Source organism: Balaenoptera acutorostrata, chromosome 9, assembly GCF_949987535.1.
Source record: "Balaenoptera acutorostrata chromosome 9, mBalAcu1.1, whole genome shotgun sequence".
Classification (NCBI taxonomy): Eukaryota; Metazoa; Chordata; class Mammalia; order Artiodactyla; family Balaenopteridae; genus Balaenoptera; species Balaenoptera acutorostrata.
The window spans coordinates 29,299,511-29,318,776 of NC_080072.1; the positions used below are offsets into that span (position 1 = coordinate 29,299,511).

The 19,266-nt window shown below is 37.9% G+C and overlaps 1 long non-coding RNA gene and 1 other non-coding gene across 2 annotated transcripts in view; one reads left to right on the forward strand and one right to left on the reverse strand.

Moving 5' to 3' along the window:
• The window catches only part of LOC130708950 (uncharacterized), a 46,888-nt gene extending 39,705 nt beyond the window's left edge, over positions 1–7,183 (forward strand). The window contains exon 3 of the long non-coding RNA XR_009009336.1: positions 7,073–7,183. This is a non-coding gene — a long non-coding RNA (uncharacterized LOC130708950). The remainder of the gene's footprint in view (positions 1–7,072) is intronic.
• Positions 7,184–15,375: 8,192 nt separating this feature from the next.
• TRNAG-CCC (transfer RNA glycine (anticodon CCC)) lies at positions 15,376–15,448 on the reverse strand. The gene has a single exon. It is a non-coding gene; the product is annotated as a tRNA-Gly (tRNA).
• Positions 15,449–19,266: the final 3,818 nt, after the last annotated feature.

A 19,266-nucleotide genomic window follows, 5' to 3' on the forward strand; every position in this document is an offset into this window, starting at 1 on the left:
AAATTCATCTTCAGTTCATTATGTCTTCTCTGTTTTTCTGTCTTTGAGTATCCCATCTGCTTACCCTAGATGAGGGACTTTTCCCTGTGTCATCACCAAAGTTGCAAACCAAATGACAGTGCCTGTCAGTAGCTTATCCCAACTGCCAAACTGTGGACTATACTTGCTCTACTAACTGGAGAAAAAATACTGACAAAAAAAAAGCCTGGATTCAGTGACCTAAGCCAAAAATAGTTACAGGCTTAAAAAAAAAAATCAATTGTTTATGATTCCCTGCTGGCAGCAAAGAACTCCAAAATAGCTGTTCTTCTCCTGAACTTTCTCTGAAAGATTAATTGTTTCATGATTCTGTAGCATCAGTTCCTGATATTCATGTGCTAGAGATACAATTCTTATGTACCTTTCCTAAGAAGTTTTTCTTGAGGCTGTTGATGGCTGGAAACTGTATGTTTTGTAATATAAAAAGAAAATGAGATGGATTTTGACTTCTGGACTTGATGGAGTAATTGGGACCAGCCTAGCTCTCCAACTTTAAGCACCTAGAGAACTGGACAAAATTTATGGAACAACATTTGTTTTTTAAACAGTGGATAAGAGGCATTCCTGAACTCTGATCCCTGAGAAAGGAAACAAATAAGGTGAATCCTAAAATCACTTTGGTTTTCTGCCAGAGGAACAGGGGTGGGGATCCCAGGATGAGCAAAATGATTCTTCTGATTTCAGGAGACAGAGATCACAGTGTGGAGAAGAGATGAGGCAGCTGGAATTTGCAGGACAGAGTACAGGAGAGGAGAGAGCTGTGCAGAGAAAAAGCTCCAGAAATCTGCTTATGAGTCCCTTGGGTGTGATGCTGAATACAAATCCAGAAATTTATAGGGTAGAAACCAATGAGACTGGGGAAAGATTGGGGAGTTGTTAGCTGAAAATTCCCATAGCTCACAAAGGGCTGGGAGATGTTAAAATTCTGACCGCTAGATTGGAGGGTGCTCATTTAACACCTATGACATTTCCATAGAGACTCCAGAAAGGTCATACATTAGAAGTGTGGCAAAACTAGCCATAATGTAAAGGCTACTCTAGACTTTTCATAACAAAGCTGAAAAAGAAGTTTTGAAAAGATCAACCTTATTGGCAAGCAGATTAACCACCTGGCAGAAAAATGTCCAATGCTATTTAAAAGCTGAAACAGGGCTTCCCTGGTGGCGCAGTGGTTGAGAATCCGCCTGCCAATGCAGGGGACACGGGTTCGAGCCCTGGTCTGGGAAGATCCCACATGCCGCGGAGCAACTGGGCCCGTGAGCCACAATTACTGAGCCTGCGCGTCTGGAGCCTGTGCTCCGCAACAAGAGAGGCCGCGACAGTGAGAGGCCCGCGCACCGCGATGAAGAGTGGCCCCCGCTCGCCGCAACTAGAGAAAGCCCTCGCACAGAAACGAAGACCCAACACAACCAAAAATAAATAAATAAATAAATAAATAATTTTTAAAAAAAAAAAAAAAAAAAAAAAAAAAAAAAAAAAAAAAAAAAAAAAAGCTGAAACAAAATCTAGCAATCAAGAATGTAAAATTAACAATGGCCAAAATCCAATAAAAGATACTAAAGCAGTAAAGAACCTTAAAACAGCTGTTATGAATATGCTTAAAGATATAATGGAAACCATGACAATAATGATTCAACTATGAAGAAGAACCAAATGGAGCTTTTGGAGCAGAATAATACAATGTTTAATATACTTATTGGATGAGATTAATAGCAGATTAGATACTGCAAAATAAAAAAAAAATCAGTGAACTTTAAGATATATGAGTAGGGTCTACCCAAACTGAAAGTCAAAAAGAAAAGCTGAAAAAAAATCAACAGAAAAAAAAAATCAACAGAGCCTCAGTAACCTGTAGAAAATATTAATTCATTTGGAGTCCCAGAAAAAGGGATAGAGGGCAAGAAAATACTTGAAGAAATAGTAGCTGAAAAATGTTCATATTTGAACAGTCCCAAGAAGTTCAAGGAACCCCAACCCAAGCAGGTTAGACACAAAGAAAACCACACAGAGGCACATCATAATCAAATTGCTAAAATTAAATGATTAAAAGAAATTTCTTAGGAGCAGTTGGGGTGTGTGTGTGAGGAGATATATTCTGTATGGGGGAACAAAGATAAGAAAAACTGGTCTTCTACACACACACACACACACACAAGTAATGTAGAAGACAATGGAATGATTTCTCTACAGTGCTAAAAGAAAAATTCCACCTTAAGTTCTATACCTAGTGAAACTATTCTTCCAAAATAGGGAAAAACATTTTTTTTTTCCAGACAAACTAAAGCTGAGAAAATTTGTTGCCACAGACCTGCACTATAAAATATAAAAAACATTGAAGAAAAATGTCACAGATGAAAATTTGTATGTAGATAAAAGGAGTGAAGGGTGCCAGAAGTAGTAAATAAGAGGGTAGAGATCAAAATTGTTTTTTCTAATTGAAATCTCTTTAAAAGATAATTGACTTTTAAAGACAAAAAATATAAATATTATTGTCATGTTTATGAAATATGTAAAAGTAAAATATATGAAAACAAGGATGGCAGGGTGATATGGAAGTATATTGTTGAAAGTTCTTTTAAGTAAAACGGTATAATATTATTTGAAGGAAGATTGTGATAAATTAAAGATGTATAAACCCTAGCATGACCACTAAAACAACTACAAACATGTATAGCCAATAACACAGTAGTGGAAACAAGATGGAAAACTAAAATATACTCAGTAAGTCTAGAAGAATGATGGAAAAGAGAGAGAGAGAAAACCTCAGAAAATAAATTACAAGGGAAATGAGAATGTAACATGAATGGAATGAAAATGAGAACACAACATTGAAATTTGTGAAATGTAGCTATAGTAGTGTTCAGAGGGAAATTTTTAGCTTTACTTGATTATGTTTGAAAAAAAACAAGGTCTAAATCAATAATCTAGGTTTCCAATTTAAGAAGTTAGAAAAGGAACAACATGTTAAATCCAAGTAAGTAGAGGGATAGAAACAATAAAGATAAAAATAGAAAACAATAAAATATTAAATGGGAACACAATAGAAAAAAATCACTGGTACCAAAAGCTAGTTTAAAAAAATAGCAAAATTGACAGACATCTAGCTAGACTCATCAGGAAAGAGAAGACACAAGTTACCAATTACCAGATACTGTAAACATTAAAGGAATAACTAGGTAATATTATGAATAACTTTGAGGCCATAAAAATTAATAAGTGAATGCATTTTGTTGTATGTAAATTATATCTTAGTAAAGGTGATTGAAAAAAAGAAAATGAGTAATTTTAGTTGCTATGATTGAGTTTCCATCTAGTCACAGCTTATGTCATTTAATCTCACAATAAAATGGTGATATAACTTAGTGGTTTGGAGTATATACTCTACACTGAGACTACTGTCTTTGAATTATGGTTCAGCCAATTAGTAAGTATATGACTAGGTAAGTTATTTACCTACTAGAATGTAAACTGCACATGGACTGGGAATTTCTCTTTTGTTCACTTACATGATTTCTTGGCACATGGTAGGCAACCAGTAAATATTTGTTCTTAAACCCTAGTTGACAGATGAAATTGGCAAAGAAGAGATTTACTGACTTTCAAAGATTACCAGGAAGGGAGTAACTCAGAATTTGACCTAGGTCTGCCAGATTCGAAAATTAGTGTCTTTCTCCTGCTGCTATGTCAGACAAATAAGAGACCTTAAAAAGAGTAAGAGAGCCTGATAGGTAACTATGCATGTGTCTTGGAACTTCCTTATAAGAAAAGGAAATTATACTTCTATTGATTACCAAATTAATCCTTGGAACTGTTGCCTCTTTCAGTTTAAATAGAACTGCTATTGCAGAATGGAAAGAAAGCAGGGGTCATTTTTCTTTTTTTAATACTTTCATTTGATGCTGCTGCTTAAATTGTACAGTTGAGATCTCAAATGCAAGTACTCAGTGTGCCAGGATTTTTGTAAGGCAAAACCTTACAAAAACAAGTTAAGAGTTTTGATTCTTGAAGAGTATGCCGTTTTGCTCTACGTTAGACTCCTCTAATATAGGCCATCAGAGCAGTATGAGATTAAATCCTATTCAAATTAATTTTAAAATGTGAAGCACATGCCCAGTATTTGGTAGGCATTGGGATAGGTAATGAAACTGAAGATATCAGACTAACCTTAATGTGCCAGATATCTTGCTCATTTTTATTTGATCTTCACAACTTTAAGTGCAAATCCCATTCTAACCAAATGGCGTAGAGTGTAATTGTGTAGAGTTACAGTAAATAATACATCTGGGATTTTATTTTAAGATTGTCAACCATAATCATAATGTGTTTGGTGTGTTTATATTATTTTTTCTTCCTTCTAATCAGATAACTCAATTGAAGTGTGACTTAACCAAGAATAAATCTAAAAACATAAGTATCCTCAACTGTCTTTCTCCAGCTTAGTTTCCTCGTGTTGCAAATTTTTTTTTTAAGTTTTACTGTAGAAAATTTCAAACATACAAAAGTGAGAGGCTAGTACAACAAACTCTTATGTAGCCGTCACTCAGCCCCAAAAAACATCAACTGTGGTCAACATTGCTTCAGCTATTATATTTCTGCCTACTCCTTCACACTCCCCGGTAATAATAGCATTTCATCAGTAAGACTTTCAGTATGTATTTCTAAAAGACAGGGAAATAACTTTTAAAAAAATCAAAATTACAATGCTATTATTGAAACTAGATAAAAATTAATATAGGTATTTTGATAAGATAAACAGTTAATGTATGTGGAATACATTTCACATGATATATAAAAATTCATTGGAGTAGATCATAGACATAAATATTAAAGTTAGAACTATAAAAAGTTTAGAAGAAACTATTGGAGAAAATATTTGTGATCATGGTCTAGACAGTGATTTCTCAGGGCACAAAAAACACAAACCATGAAAGAAAAAAAAAAAGATAACATGGCCTTCATCAAAATGAAAAAATTGCTTTTCATTTAAAAAGTTTATTTTTTCCAGCTTTATTGAGATATAATTGACATAAAACATTGGGTAAGTTTAACATGTGCAATTTGGTGTATGTATATATTACAGAATGGTTACTACAGTAAAAGTTAACAGATCCGTCACCTCACATAGTTATGATCCTGTGTGTGTGTTGAGAACTTTTAAGATTTACTCTTTTAAGCAACAAGGATTTACTGTAGAACAAAGGGAATTATACCCATTATCTTATAATAACCTATAATGGAATATAATCTGCAAAAGTACTGAATCACTATGCTGTATACCTGAAACTAACACTATATTGTAAATCAACTATACTTCCAATAAAAAAAAGGAAAAAGAAGAAAAATTTTTAAAACAAAAAAAAACTACTCTTTTAGCAACTTCTAAATATACAGTATTGTTAACTATAATTACCATGCTGTGCATTACATCCCCAGAACTTATTCATCTTTTTTCACAATTTTATTGAGATATAATTGACATATAACATTGTATACATTTAAGGTGTACAATATAATGATTTGATGCATGTATATATTATGGAATGATTAGTACAATATGTTTAGTTAACATTCATCACCTCACATAGTTACATTTTTTTCTTGTGATGAGAAAAGATCTATTCTCTTAGCAACTTTCAAATATATAATACAGCATTGTTAACTGTAGTCACCGTGCTGTACATTACATCCTTAGAATTTATAGATCTTATAACTGGAAATTTGTGCTTTTTCACTGCCCCTCCTCCTGCCCCCGCAATCACCAATCTGTCCTATCTGTTCTCTGTTTCTATGACTTCAGTTTTTTTTTTAGATTGCACATATAAGTGAGACACAGTATTTGTCTTTGTCTGACTTGTTTCACTTAGCATAATGCCCTCAAGGGCCATCTCATTTTGTTCGTGCATTGTTTTCCTAATTTCCTTTAGGATATATTCTTGTACTTCACTAAACTTCTGTAAGAGGATTATTCTGAATTCTTTGTGAGTTCATACTCTCCATTTCTTTAGGTTCAGTTATTGGAACTTTATATTAGTTTCCTTTGGTTTTATCACGTTTACCTGATTCTTCATGATCCTGGATTCCTTGCGTTGGTATCTGCGTGTTTCCGTCTCCTCTTCTAGACTTTACAGGTTCACTTTGGCAGGGAAAGAGCTTCACCAGTCAGCTCAGTTTGGGGTACTGGACACGTCAGCTGGTAGAGCCCGTGGTTTGCTATCAGGGTCTCTATGTGGGTGAGGTGCTCTGAGGTGTGTGTGTGGAGGGTGCCCCTGGCCGGGCCGTGGAGTCAGTTGGGCCTGCTGGCTAGGCTGTGCGTTCACGCGGATTCCTGGGTGGTGGCCGTGGTTGGGCAGGGCTGTAGGCTGGGCTCCAAGTCTGCTCAGGGTACTGGTCAGGCTCCCTGGTTATGGAAGACCAGAGGCTATACTTGTTGGGGGAGGGCTGCTGGCTTCGCTCTTTGCCAGAGTGGGGCTGTAGGATGGGCTCTCTGGTTGCCGGTGTTCTCGGCCATGCTTGCTGGATGGATGGGACTGGAGCCTATGCTCAACAGTTGGGCAGGGCTGCCAATTTGCTTTCCTGCCCTTGCGACATAGTAGAATGGGCTCCACTCCTTGTACAGTCTGTTGACTGGGCACCAAATCAGGTAGAACTGCCTGTTAACCTAAAGAAAGAGGTAAGCTGAGGCAAGCTCATATTACCAGAAATTGAATTTATTCGGGAATAGCAGAGGAATTGCAGTTCGGGAAACATACTGTAGCAAGCTACAGGTGAGTCTGTTGAAGGTTTGGGGCAGCCTGTGTTAATGCGGAAGGGGTGCGAAGAGTCGGGGGAGTCCATTTAGGGTTCAAGCAGCAAATTCATTGGCTTGAGTGACGATGGGGAGAGATTCTCGGTGGATGTTCATTGGTTAGGAGATAAGTTCTAGTTTTCCGTAAGTCAGGCATTTAGGGGAAACCACTGTTTTCAGTTCTTAAGTTTCATTTTCCTGTGGGCGCATGCGTGAGATTCTCCATGTCATATCTCCATTCCATTTTAGATTGAAATCCCTTTGCACGTTGGATGAGCTCCCTGACCAGACGGGGCCACCAAATTGTCTCTGCAGATGGGCAGAGCCACTGGCTGAGATTTCTACTCTGGTGCCACTGCAAGCAGGAATGTGGTCCACGAAGATCTGATTGATGCAAGTCCCGCCCTCCTTCCCCATCTTTATCTGATCCCCACGGCTGAACCCTGCAGATTACCCCAGTAATTCCTGGGAGGTGAGACCCAAATGGCCCTCCTGGGAAGTGTCCTGCAGTGCTGGGGGAGCTGGGTGTCTAACTTGGTCTCTCATTTTCCCCTGGAGAAACAATAAGCTGACGGGGGCCCTCTCAGTTTGGCACTGTGCCAGCCCGGGGAGCAGTGATGCGGTCAGAGTGTAGCCTCTCTTCTCACCTTTTTAGTGCTGTCCTTCTTGGTCTCTGTGGGCCAGGCGGGTGCTTCAGCCTCACCCCTGGGTTCTGGGATTTTCACAATGGTGTTTTTGTCTACGCATAATTGCTAGCTCTTCTTGTGAGAGGAACCGAAGTCAGGATCAATCGATAGCACCTTCTTGATGATGTCACCAAAACTTGTTTTGAAAAGACACTGTCAAATAAAGGGAAAAATAATCCACAGGCCAAGGGAAAATATTTTTGAAACTGATAGCTGATAAAGAAATTGTATCCAGAATAGAGAAAAAACTTTTACAACCCAGTAATAAGATAACTCAGTTTTAAAAAAAATGGGCTAAGGTATGAATAGACGTTTAATCAAGGAACATATACAAATGGTAAATACGCACATGAAAAGAGGCTCAGCATCATTAGTCATCAGGGAGATACAGTGAAGTGCCACTGCCCACTTAGTGGAATGACTAAAATTAAAAAGTCTATAATAGCAAGAGTTCGTGAGGATGAGAAACAACTGTAGCGTTCATGCATTGCTGTGGGAATGCAAAATGGTGCAGCCATTTTAGAAAACATTTTGGCAGTTTCTTATAAATTTAAATATACACTTAACATCCTGTCTGGCAGTACTACTACATATTTATCCAAGAGTAAAAACAAAACAAACCAAAAAAACCTCATATTCACACAATGATTTGTACCCAAATGTTAAGAGGAACATAATCTATAATGGCCATAAGTAGGAACACTCCAAATGTCCATCAATTGGTGAATGGATAAGCAAATTATGATATCCATACAACGGAATGTTACTCAACAATAATGTGGGGCAGGACACCATGTACCAGTAATCACTGCCAGGACAGCAAAGATCATCACAGTGCCAGCTCCCAGGAATAGAAGTCCAAACACTTTTCCCCACTATAACGTGGTGTCAGAGTTGCCAGGGAAAGCACAGCACAGTCAAACACTGGATGGAACGGTGCTTTCACTCACATAGAGAAGAGACAGCAAGATCAGCTCCAGTGTGTGTGCATCTCTAATGGCTAGCAGATGCCCCTGGCAGCTGACCAGGGAAATTGGCCTATGCACCCCTCTTGTACTGCAGCAGCAGGACACTGGCCTCTCCTGTGTGGAGTCTGAAATACTGAAACCTGTGGCCATGCTTGAGAGCCACTGACATACATGCTTAAGCAGAACAAAGGAACACTCTTTCAGCATGAGACAGGGAAAGCAGTCAGCCTGGCATAGGCTGTGTGGGCTCCTTATCTCTCGGTAAGGAAGTTTTCCAGGCCTAAGGCCCATTTTTGTGTGACAGAGCAGAGGTTGAAAGACTGCATGTGTGAGACTGACTTTCCTAACAAATAAAAAGGAACAGATGAATTTCAAAGCTCAGTAAAATAAGCCAAGACCCAAAGACTATATTCTGCGTAATTTCCTTTATAGGGGATTGGGGAAGGAGATTGACTGTGAAGGAGCATGAGGGAACATTTTGAGGTGGTGAGAACATTCTATATCTGTATGTGATAGTTTTATAAGATTATGTAATTTTCAAAATTCATCGAATATATGCTTACACTATGGATACAGCAGTCAGTAATATAGGTAAGGGTCTTGCCCTCATGAAGCTTATATCCTCTCTGTACTTACCTATGCATCGCCTCAAACTAATAGAGAATTTTATTAATTTATGCTGATCATTGGCCAAAAACTTCTTGTTAGGAGGCTTCTTTTAGGCTGTAGGACCCGTGTCCATAGCAGCTGTTCCAAATCCCGTGGTAGTGCCCGTGGTGCCTACCGTAAGTGTATTAGTTTGCTGCGGCTGCCATAACAAAATACTATAGGCTGGGCTGAAACAACAGAAGTTGATTTTCTCACAGTTCTGGAGGCTAGAACTCTAAGATCAAGGCGTTGTCAGGTTTGGTTTCTTCTGAGGCCTCTCTTCTCAGCTTGCAGATGGCCGCCTTCTCACTGTGTTTTCACATGATCTTTCCTCTGTGTGCATATACCTGTGGTGCCTCTGTGTGTGTGTCCACATTTTCTCTCATAAGGACACCAGTCAAGTTGAAGAAGTCCCATCCATATGACCTCATTTTAACCTAATTACGCCTTTAAAGGTCTTATCTCCAAATACAGTCTCATTCTTAGGGGTTAAGGGTTCCATGTAAAGATCTTGGGAGAACACAATGTAGCCCACAACACATGGTGTCATGCTTTTCCAGGTCCCCCTGCCATGCATCTGCTGAGCATCCAAAGAACTACTTCTTAAGTTCTTCAGAAATGAATCACAAAATGATTTTGGGAAAAAATCTCATGTACTTTACATCATTTAGAATGTTGCAAGGACAATAAACAGGGATTACAAAGAAGCACCAGTCCAAAGCACCAGGCACCAAAACCCAACTTGAGGAGTCCCCTTTTATAGGTCTCATGGGCTCCCTCCTGGGGATTCCACATATTTTCCTTTGAGCTTTCTTCAAGCAGGGGATATATACAGCAGGTAAGCTCTGGGGTTTATCCTGATTTTCACCTGTTATTCCTTTTTCTATAAGTAACTTTTAGTATCTTAAAAGCATGGCTTTTGAATAGCACTAAAAGGAAGGTGGGCCCCCCTATATCTTGAGTGTCTAGCTCAATATGCATCCAATTTTGGTTCCTGGAGGTATCTTCTCTTCGAATTGGCTGTAAGCTTCTTAAGGGCAGTGGTTACTCCTGTTATGTTTCTTGGTACCTGTTGTAGTAGTACCAAGCTTAGTACCATGACTGTAGTAGAGACTAAATAACTATCTGTTTAATAGATATTTTACAGATGAAGTTGAGAGACTCTCAAAGGCATGAAATACGTTTCTCATTATCCCCCTTACTACATGGTCCTCAGTGAGAGTTTGAGGTAGAAGAGAAGGAGAAGCGCCAGAGGCAGTTGAGGTTAGATATGAAGGCAGACAGAAGTTCCAGCTGCTTCTAGGTGAGCTTGAGAATTATCACATTGGTCCTGCATACTGAGCTGGTCTCTGGGAGATTACATGAGGTTCCTAAGATACATAATAGCTTCAAAGTGAACTCTTTTTCTAATCTATTTTTTATTAATTAATTAATTAATTTATTTTTGGCTGCATTGGGTCTTCGTTGCTGCACGTGGGCTTTCTCTATTTGCAGCGAGCGGGGGCTACTCTTCGTTGTGGTGTGCAGACTTCTCATTGAGGTGGCTTCTCTTGTTGCAGAGCACAGGCTCTAGGTGCATGGGCTTCAGTAGTTGTGGCATGTGGGCTCAGTAGTTGTGGCATGTGGGCTCTAGAGCACAGGCTCAATAGTTGTGGCACACGGGCTTAGTTGCTCTACGGCATGTGGGATCTTCCCGGACCAGGGCTCGAACCCTTGTCGCCTGTATTGACAGGCGGATTCCAGACCAGGGCTCAAACCCTTGTCCCCTGCATTGACAGGCAGATTCTTAACCACTGCGCCACCAGTGAAGTCCCCAAAGTGAACTCTTGAGACTCACCTGTTGACTGTGAGCAGACTGAGTGAGTTTGTGTGAGGAGCTTCCCAGAGGCTCACCAGATTGTTAGCAGCTTTTGGTTCATCTCTTGAAAACCATCCACATTAGTACTTCAGGCTGGGGTAGTTGGTGGCAACTTTCCTGACTTCTGCACCCAAGTCTTCCAACTTCGGTAAAGCTCTAATTCTCGTGCAGACCTGTCCTATCTGGAATACGAGGAGAGGCTTCAGCTTTCCCCTTTGAAGTCCGATTGGTACACAAGATCACTCAACTGAGCAGAACTATAAACTGCTCCAGTCAGAGAACGATAGAGTTAGAAGAAAATTTAGAGATTTCTAAGTACATTTCTTATTTTACAAATGAGGAAATAGGGCTCAAGTAATTTAGTGACATGTAAGAGAGAAGTAGAATTGTATTAAGAATCTGATTTCAATCCAATACTTTTCTATTTTTATCATACTATAGTTGCCTTTAGAAATCACAAAAATAAAGAGGGATTTTTAAAATTTAGGCAATTACTTAAGCATTTATTTATTTTATGAATGTGAGATATTCTTTCTTTATAGATATCTCTGTCTATCTACCTGTCTATCTGTCTACCTACCTACCTGTCGGGAGAGAGATCAGCGAGAGCACCAGAAAGCATTTGCTGGAATCCAAGGTTGAAGTGTGTCTGTGAAGAGAAGATTGTTCAAGTTTCTTAGGACAGTTTAGAGAAGAAGCAGCTAAATGGAGAAGCAGGGCAGCCTGGAAATGAAAGGGCCATATTAAATAATCTTCCAAAGCTCAGTATAGATCAAAATAATAATGAAAAAGAATATGGAATAAAGTTGAATTAACTCAGATACCTTATGATGATGAAAGTGAGGAAATTACCAGGATGTCCTATGTTGGAGGACTGATTAAATAAGTAACAGTACGTGTTATGATAGGATTTTGTACATCTATTAAAATGAGCTTAATAATGATTTTTAAATAATATTAGAAAATATTATTGACATAGTGATGACTGGAACACAAAAAGGATTCAGAATTATCAATAAACTGTCACCTTGACTCTATTTGATATGTGCAGAGGACAAAGGAAATTTGCCAAAATTATACTAGTCTCTGCTTGGGGAGTGGGATTGTAGGAAAACATTTTTTTGCATTTATTTTCTCTTGCCTAAACTTTCCAAATTTTCTACAATGACCATATTATGTTTATCATCAGAATTAAAATTAGAGGGGAAGAAACTCATGGTTTCAAGAAGTAAAAAATTAATAGAATAGTTAATCAAGGACAAGGTGAAGTTTTTTTCCTGAAGAAAATATCAGCTACATCTTTTTCTCTTCGTGGACTGTTATCATAGTAGAATATTTTCAGTAAAGCCTTAGTGCCTGAATGACTGGGTAACTGGCAGTTTTTAAGAGGTTCTGTCGTGCAGTCAGAGAAGTGCATATATTCTTTCGTTTGGTGTGACATGTAGCAAATGAGGATGGAGGGCTATTTTCTTAAATGATTCTGGAATGGCTCCTAAGTTTTCTTTTTATTTTTTTTAAATCAAATTTTGAATTTTTTACATATACCATGGGAAATCTTTCAGGTTCTTAGAATGTTCACAAAAAACCATGCTGAGTAAAACAGTCTCTTTGTTAGGAAAAAACATGCTGCTTACCTTCACAAATTCCCTTTTAACTCCCCAAATCTTCATGGCCACCACTGAAGCATCTCTTTACAGAATTCCCAAACATCTTTTTGTAGGTCAGTAAACCTCTAGGGTTGATATTTGATTTTGATTCATTTTGTAGAAATGTTCAAAAGGATGGAGCCAGTGCCTCCCATTTCTCTTATTATGTGGCTTGTTGACATTTTAATTTTCAAAATATCAAGGGTTTCTCCAATGTGACTCATCTGAATCAGTTGCTTTTTTCCCCCTCTGAATGATGGGCTGCTGATTCAGAACTATATGATAAAATTCGAAGTATGAATATTTCATTCAGTCTACTTTTAAAAATCTGTTCTTTCATTTTTGGTATCAATTGGCAAACTAATTTGATTATTCAATTTGGTACAGGACTTTGTATTTTAATTTTATTCTTATGAACAAATAGCCTGAAGCACATTGATAAACTCTGTATTGGAAATGGCACCATTCTGGGACCCTGGCTAGCTAGGTCATAGTATTATCTCTATCACTCACTTCCTAGGTAGACTGGGCTCTAAGCTGTTGGCTCGTGGTTTCAGTACTTGTAATATGAGAGGTGTTGGGCTATATGTCAGTCAGGATAGGCTAAGTTATGCTGCAGTAATAAAGAACACCCATATTACAAGGCTTGAAACAATCAGAATTTATACCTTGCTTCTCCTATTGGTAACCATCATGAGTCACCTGGGATCTCTGCTTCCAAGTCATCATCATCCTCAGGCTGACAGAGTGGCCACTACCTGAAACATTGGTGAGGCCATGGCAGAAGAAAAAGAGAAGATGGCAGAGCATGCACTAGCTCTTAAAGCCTTTGCCCAGAAATGACACATGTCACTTTCTTACATGTTATATTGGCCCAAAGCTAGTCTTATGGCCAAGCCTGACTTCAAAGAAGGGAAATTCGATATTGGTAAAACTGAACGCAATCTATTGGTAATCTATAAAGGTCCTTTAATTTCTAGTAGCCTGTTTCTAAAGTGCATTGAGGGCTTCCCCGGTGGCGCAGTGGTTGAGAATCTGCCTGCCAATGCAGGGGACACGGGTTCGAGCCCTGGTCCGGGAAGATCCCACATGTCGCGGAGCAACTAGGCCCGTGAGCCACAATTACTGAGCCTGCGCGTCTGGAGCCTGTGCTCCGCAACAAGAGAGGCCGCGATAGTGAGAGGCCCGCGTACTGCGATGAAGAGTGGCCCCCGCTTGCCACAACTGGAGAAAGCCCTTGCACAGAAACGAAGACCCAACGCAGCCATTAATAAATAAAAATTAAAAAAAAAAAATTTAAAGTGCATTGAGGGACTTCCCTGGCGGTCCAGTGGTTAGGACTTCGCCTTCCAGTGTGTGCGGTTGGGGGATGGGTTCAATCCCTGGTCGGGGAGCTAAGATCCCACATGCCTTGCGGTCAAAGAACCAAAACATAAAACAGAAACAGTATTGTAACAAATTCAATAAAGACTTTAAAAATGGTTCACATCAAAAAAAAATCTTAAAAAAATTTAAAGTACATTGAGAGTGGTTATGACAAACATTTGCCTTGAGAACAAATATGTGCTTTGCAGCAAAGATGGATGATATTTTGGGGGAAATTTTTATTGAGATAATTGTAGATTCACATGTAAGTATGAGAAATAATACAGAGAGATCTGTGTACACGTTACCAGTTTCCCCTAATATTAACATTTTGCAAAACTGTATGCTGTCACAACCAGGATACTGACATACTGACATTGACACAATCCATCTATTTTATTCAGATTTTCTGGTTTCACTTGTACTCATGTTTGTGAATGTGTATTTAGTTTTCTGCAGTTTTATCAGATGCGTAGGTTCAGGTATCCTCCACCACAGTCAGAGTACTGATCAGTTTCAACATCACAAGAAACCTTCCTGTTGACTTTTTATAACCACACCCACCTCTTCCTACCATTATTACCGTTACCACTTGTGTTCTCCATTTCAAAAATTTTGTGATTTCAAAAATGCTATATAAATGGAATTATACAGTATGTAACCTTTGGGGATTGGCTTTTTTCATTTAACACAATTTCCTGGAGATTCATCCACATTGTATGTATCGATAGTTCCCTTTTATTGCTGTGTAGTGTTCACAGTATGTCTCTATCTCAGTTTAGCAACTGCCTGTTGAAGGATATCTGGGCTATTTCCAGTTTTTGGCTAATATGAATAAAGTTCCTTTGAGTATTTGTGTATAGGTTTTGTGTGAAAATAAGTTTTCATTTCTCTGAGATAAATACTCAAGAGTGAAGTTTCTGTGTAAAATGATAATTGCATGTTTAGTTTCATAAGAAACTGCCAAACTGTTTTCTAGGATAGCTATGCCGTTTTACATTCCCACCAGCAATATATAAAAGATACACCAAATGCTTGCCCGCATCTGGTATTGTCATTATTCTTTATCAGCCATTCTGATAAATGTGTAGTGATTATCTCATTGTGGTTTTAATTTACATTTCTTTGATAGCTAATGATTTTAAAAATCTTTCCAAGTCCTTATTTACCATTTGCTTATCTACATTTGTGAAGTGTCTGTTTAAGTCTTTTGCCCATTCTTTTTTAAAAAATATTTATTTATTTATTTATTTTGGTGTGTCAGGTCTTAATTGCGGCATGCAGGATCTTCATTGTGGCATGCGGACTTCTTAGTTGCAGCATGCGGACTTCTTAGTTGAGGCATGTGAACTCTTACTTGTGGCATGCATGCGGGATCTAGTTCCCTGACCAGGGATTGAACCTGGGCCCCCTGCATTGGGAGCACAGAGTCCTATCCACTGGACCACCAGGGAAGTCTAGTTTGCTCGTTCTTTATTGGATTTTTTCTTACTACTGAGTTTTGAGAGTTCTTTGAATATTCTAGATATAAGTTTTTTGTCAGATATATGATTCACAAATATGTTTTCCCAACTTATTGCTTGTCTTTTAATTCTCATTACAGTCTTTTGCAGAACAAAAATTTTAATTTTGATGACACCCAGTTTATCATTTTTTCCCTTTTGTGGATTATGCTCTTGGTGTCATCTAAGAAACCTTTGCCTGTCCCTACATCTTGAAGATTATCTCCTCTTTTCTAAGGAGTCTGACTCCAGGACAAAATCCTATGTGTGGTCTTTCAGGCCCAACCATAGACAGTTACAGGGTTGTGACTGGAAGCCTGCATGAGGGCGGGGAAGTTGCCTACCCCACACCAGCTGGCACACAGCCAGTGCACTGTAGTTTTCTTGAAGGAGTTGCTGTCAAGGCCCCCACTGGTAAGCCATGCTTGTGTGCATATCTGCATTCCTAGCCCAGTCACCTCCAGTCAGAGACCTCTTTATTGGGAAGCTTGGCTGAGACACTTCCCAAGCACCTCTGCTGAGACCTCTTTATTGAGGTCCTTGGCTGAGTTACATTTCTCCACTTTGCCTCAGTACCTTTCCGCTCCTAGCCTTTCCCCTCTCTCTTTCCCCAGCCCATGAATCCATAAAGAGGCAGGAACCTTTTGTTGAGGGCTCCTGAGCAGTGACACAATGTTCTCAGGCTGTGCTGGATCCACCTGACCCTCACCTTGGGCCATTTTGGGGGGGGAAATATATAACACTAGGGAGCCAGCACCTCTTGATTACACTGTCACATTAAGTGAATAAAAGTTTGATTTTTACTTTTGGTTTGGCACATTGTCCTAATTGAGCACCTCAATGCCTGATTGCTTGACATTTTTTTTTTTTAAGGATCACACTATTAGTATTTACATTTAACTGCGTGATTCTTGAGTTGTTTTGTATAAGGTGTGACATTTAGGTGGAGTTTCTTTTGTGTGTGTGTGTGTGTGTGTGTGTGTGTGTGTGTGTGTGCACCTATGAATATCCAATTGCCCCAGCACCACATTTTATAAAGTCTGTTCTTCCTCCATTGAATTGCTTTTGTACCTATGTGAAAAATCAGTTGAGCATATTTGTTATTTGTGTGGGTCTATTTGTGGTTTTTCTATTTTGTTTAATTGATCTGTGTGTATATCCTTCTGCCAATACCACACTGTCTTGATAACTTGTAGCTATATACAGCTATATACTTGTAGCCTTAATATCAGGTAAAGTGATTCATTTCACTTTGTTCTTTGTCAAGATTATTTTAACTATTCTAGTACCTGTGTTCTTTTATATACATATTAGAATAAGCTTGTCTCTGTCTACCAAAAAAACCTTACTAGAGTTTTGATATGAATTGTATTAAACATATAGATCACTTTGGTGGAGAACTGATAGCTTTATGTTGAATCTTCCAATTCATGAATATAGTATGTCTCTCCATTTATTTAGATCTTCTTTGATTTCTTTCATAAGCATTTTGTAATTTTCTGCAAACAGATCCTATACATGTTTTGTTAACTCTGTACCTAGAGATATCATTTTCTTCAGAGTGACTGTAAATTGTATTGTTTTAAAATTTTGTATTTCATATGTTTATTGTTAGTGTTTAAAAATGCAATTGATTTTTGTGTGTTGACCTTGTATCATTCAACCTTGATAATTTTAGAAGGTTTTTTTTGTCGATTTCTTGAGATTTTCTATGGAGACAATCATGTCATCTGTCAAAAGAGAATGTTTATGTTTTATTCCTTCCTTTCCAGTCTGCATGCCATTTATTTCTTTTTCTTACTGCACTGGCTGAAACTTCTAGTATTATGTTGAAAAAAGACTGGTGAGAATGAACCTTCTTCCCTTATTCCTGATTTTGGGGAGAAAGATACAAATTTTACCATTAAGTCTGACATTAGTGTAGGTTTTTGAAGATGCTGTTTATCAAATTAAGATAATTACCCTCTATTCCTAAATTGTTGAGTTTTGTTTTTACTGTGAATGGTTGTTGGATTTTGTCAAATGATTTTTTTCTGTATCTGGTAATGTGTTCATGTGATTTTTCTTCTTTAGTCTGTTGATGCAGTAGATTACATTGATTTTGTTTTTTTAAAAAAATTAATTAATTAATTTTTTTTTGGCTGCCTCGAGTCTTTGTTGCTGCACGCGGGCTTTCTCTAGTTGCGGTGAGCGGGGGCTACTCTTTGTTGCGGTGCGTGGGCTTCTTATTGCGGTGGATTCTCTTGTTGTGGCACAACACGCTCTGGGCGTGTGGGCTTCAATAGTTGTGGCACATGGGCTCAGTAGTTGTGGCACACAGGCTTAGTTGCTCCGCAGCATGTGGGATCTTCCCGGATCAGGGATAGAAACCGTGTGCCTTGCATTGGCAGGTGGATTAACCACTGTGCCACCAGGGAAATCCCTACATTGATTTTGAATGTTGAGCCAGCCTTACATAGCAATAAGTCCTACTTGGTTGTGGTGTATAAATATTGCTGTATGTTGTTTGGAATTGATTTACTGATATTTATTGAAGATTTTTCTTCTAAGTTGATGAGAACCATTGGTCTATAGTTTTATTTTTTCTTTTTTTTTCGTTTTTATTGTCTTTCTTTTTTATTTAAACTATCTTGGTTTGGTATACTGGCCTAATACAGTGAGTTTGTAAGTGTTTCCTACTCTTCTGTTTTCTGGAATAAGTTGTGTAAAATTGATGTTAATTCTTTAAATGTTTGGTAGAATTCTCCAGTGAAATCATCTGGGCCTGGAGATTTTTTTGTTGGGAGCTTTTAAATTACAGATTTAATTTTTTTAATGATAATAGAGCTATTCATAATAGATAGTTCATCTTGATTGAGTTTTGGTAGTTTGTGGGTTTCAAGGAATTGGTCAATATCTTTTAATTTGTAGAATGTATGAGCATAAAGTTGTTTTTTGTATTTCCTTATCTTTTTAACGTCTGTTGGATCTGTAGTGATAGCCTCAGTTTAATTCCTGATATTGGTTATTTGTGTCTTCTCTCTTTTTTTCAGTCTTTCTAGAAGTTTACCAACTTACTGATTTTTTTCAGAGAACCAGCTTTTTGTTTCATTGATTTTCTCAATTTTCCTATTTTCAATTTCATTGATTTTTACTCTGATCTTATTATCTTTATTGTTTTTTGGGATTATTTACTCTTCTTTTTCTAGTTTTTTGAGGTAAGAACTTAGGTTATTGATTTGAGACTTTCCCCATTTCAAATGTAATCATTTAGTGATAAAAATATCCCTCTCAGCACTACTTTAGTTGTATCCCACAAATTTTGATATGTCATACTTTGATTTTCATTCAGTCCAATGTATTTTTCATTTTTCTTGAGATTTCCTCTGACTCATCAATTATTTAGGAGTTTTCTGTCTAATTTCCATGTGTTAAGAGATTTTCCTATTGTCTTTTATTATTTTTCTTTTTTGGTAATTGATTTCTTGTTTGGTTCCACTTATATTGAAAAACACACTCTGAATGATTTTAGTTCTTTTAAATTTGCTGAAGTTTGTGTTATAGCCCAGGATATAGTGTATCTTGGTGAATGTTCCATAGGCACTTGAAAGAAAAAGATTTATTCAGCTGATAGTGGTGGAATGTTCTATGTAAGTCAATTAGAACCTCTTAGTTGATTGTGTTGTACAGATCTTTTAAATTCTTTCTGCTTCTCTCTTGTAGTTCTATCACTTGCTGAGAAGAGGGTGTTGAGGTACTCAACTGTAATTGTAGATTTGTCATTATGTCAC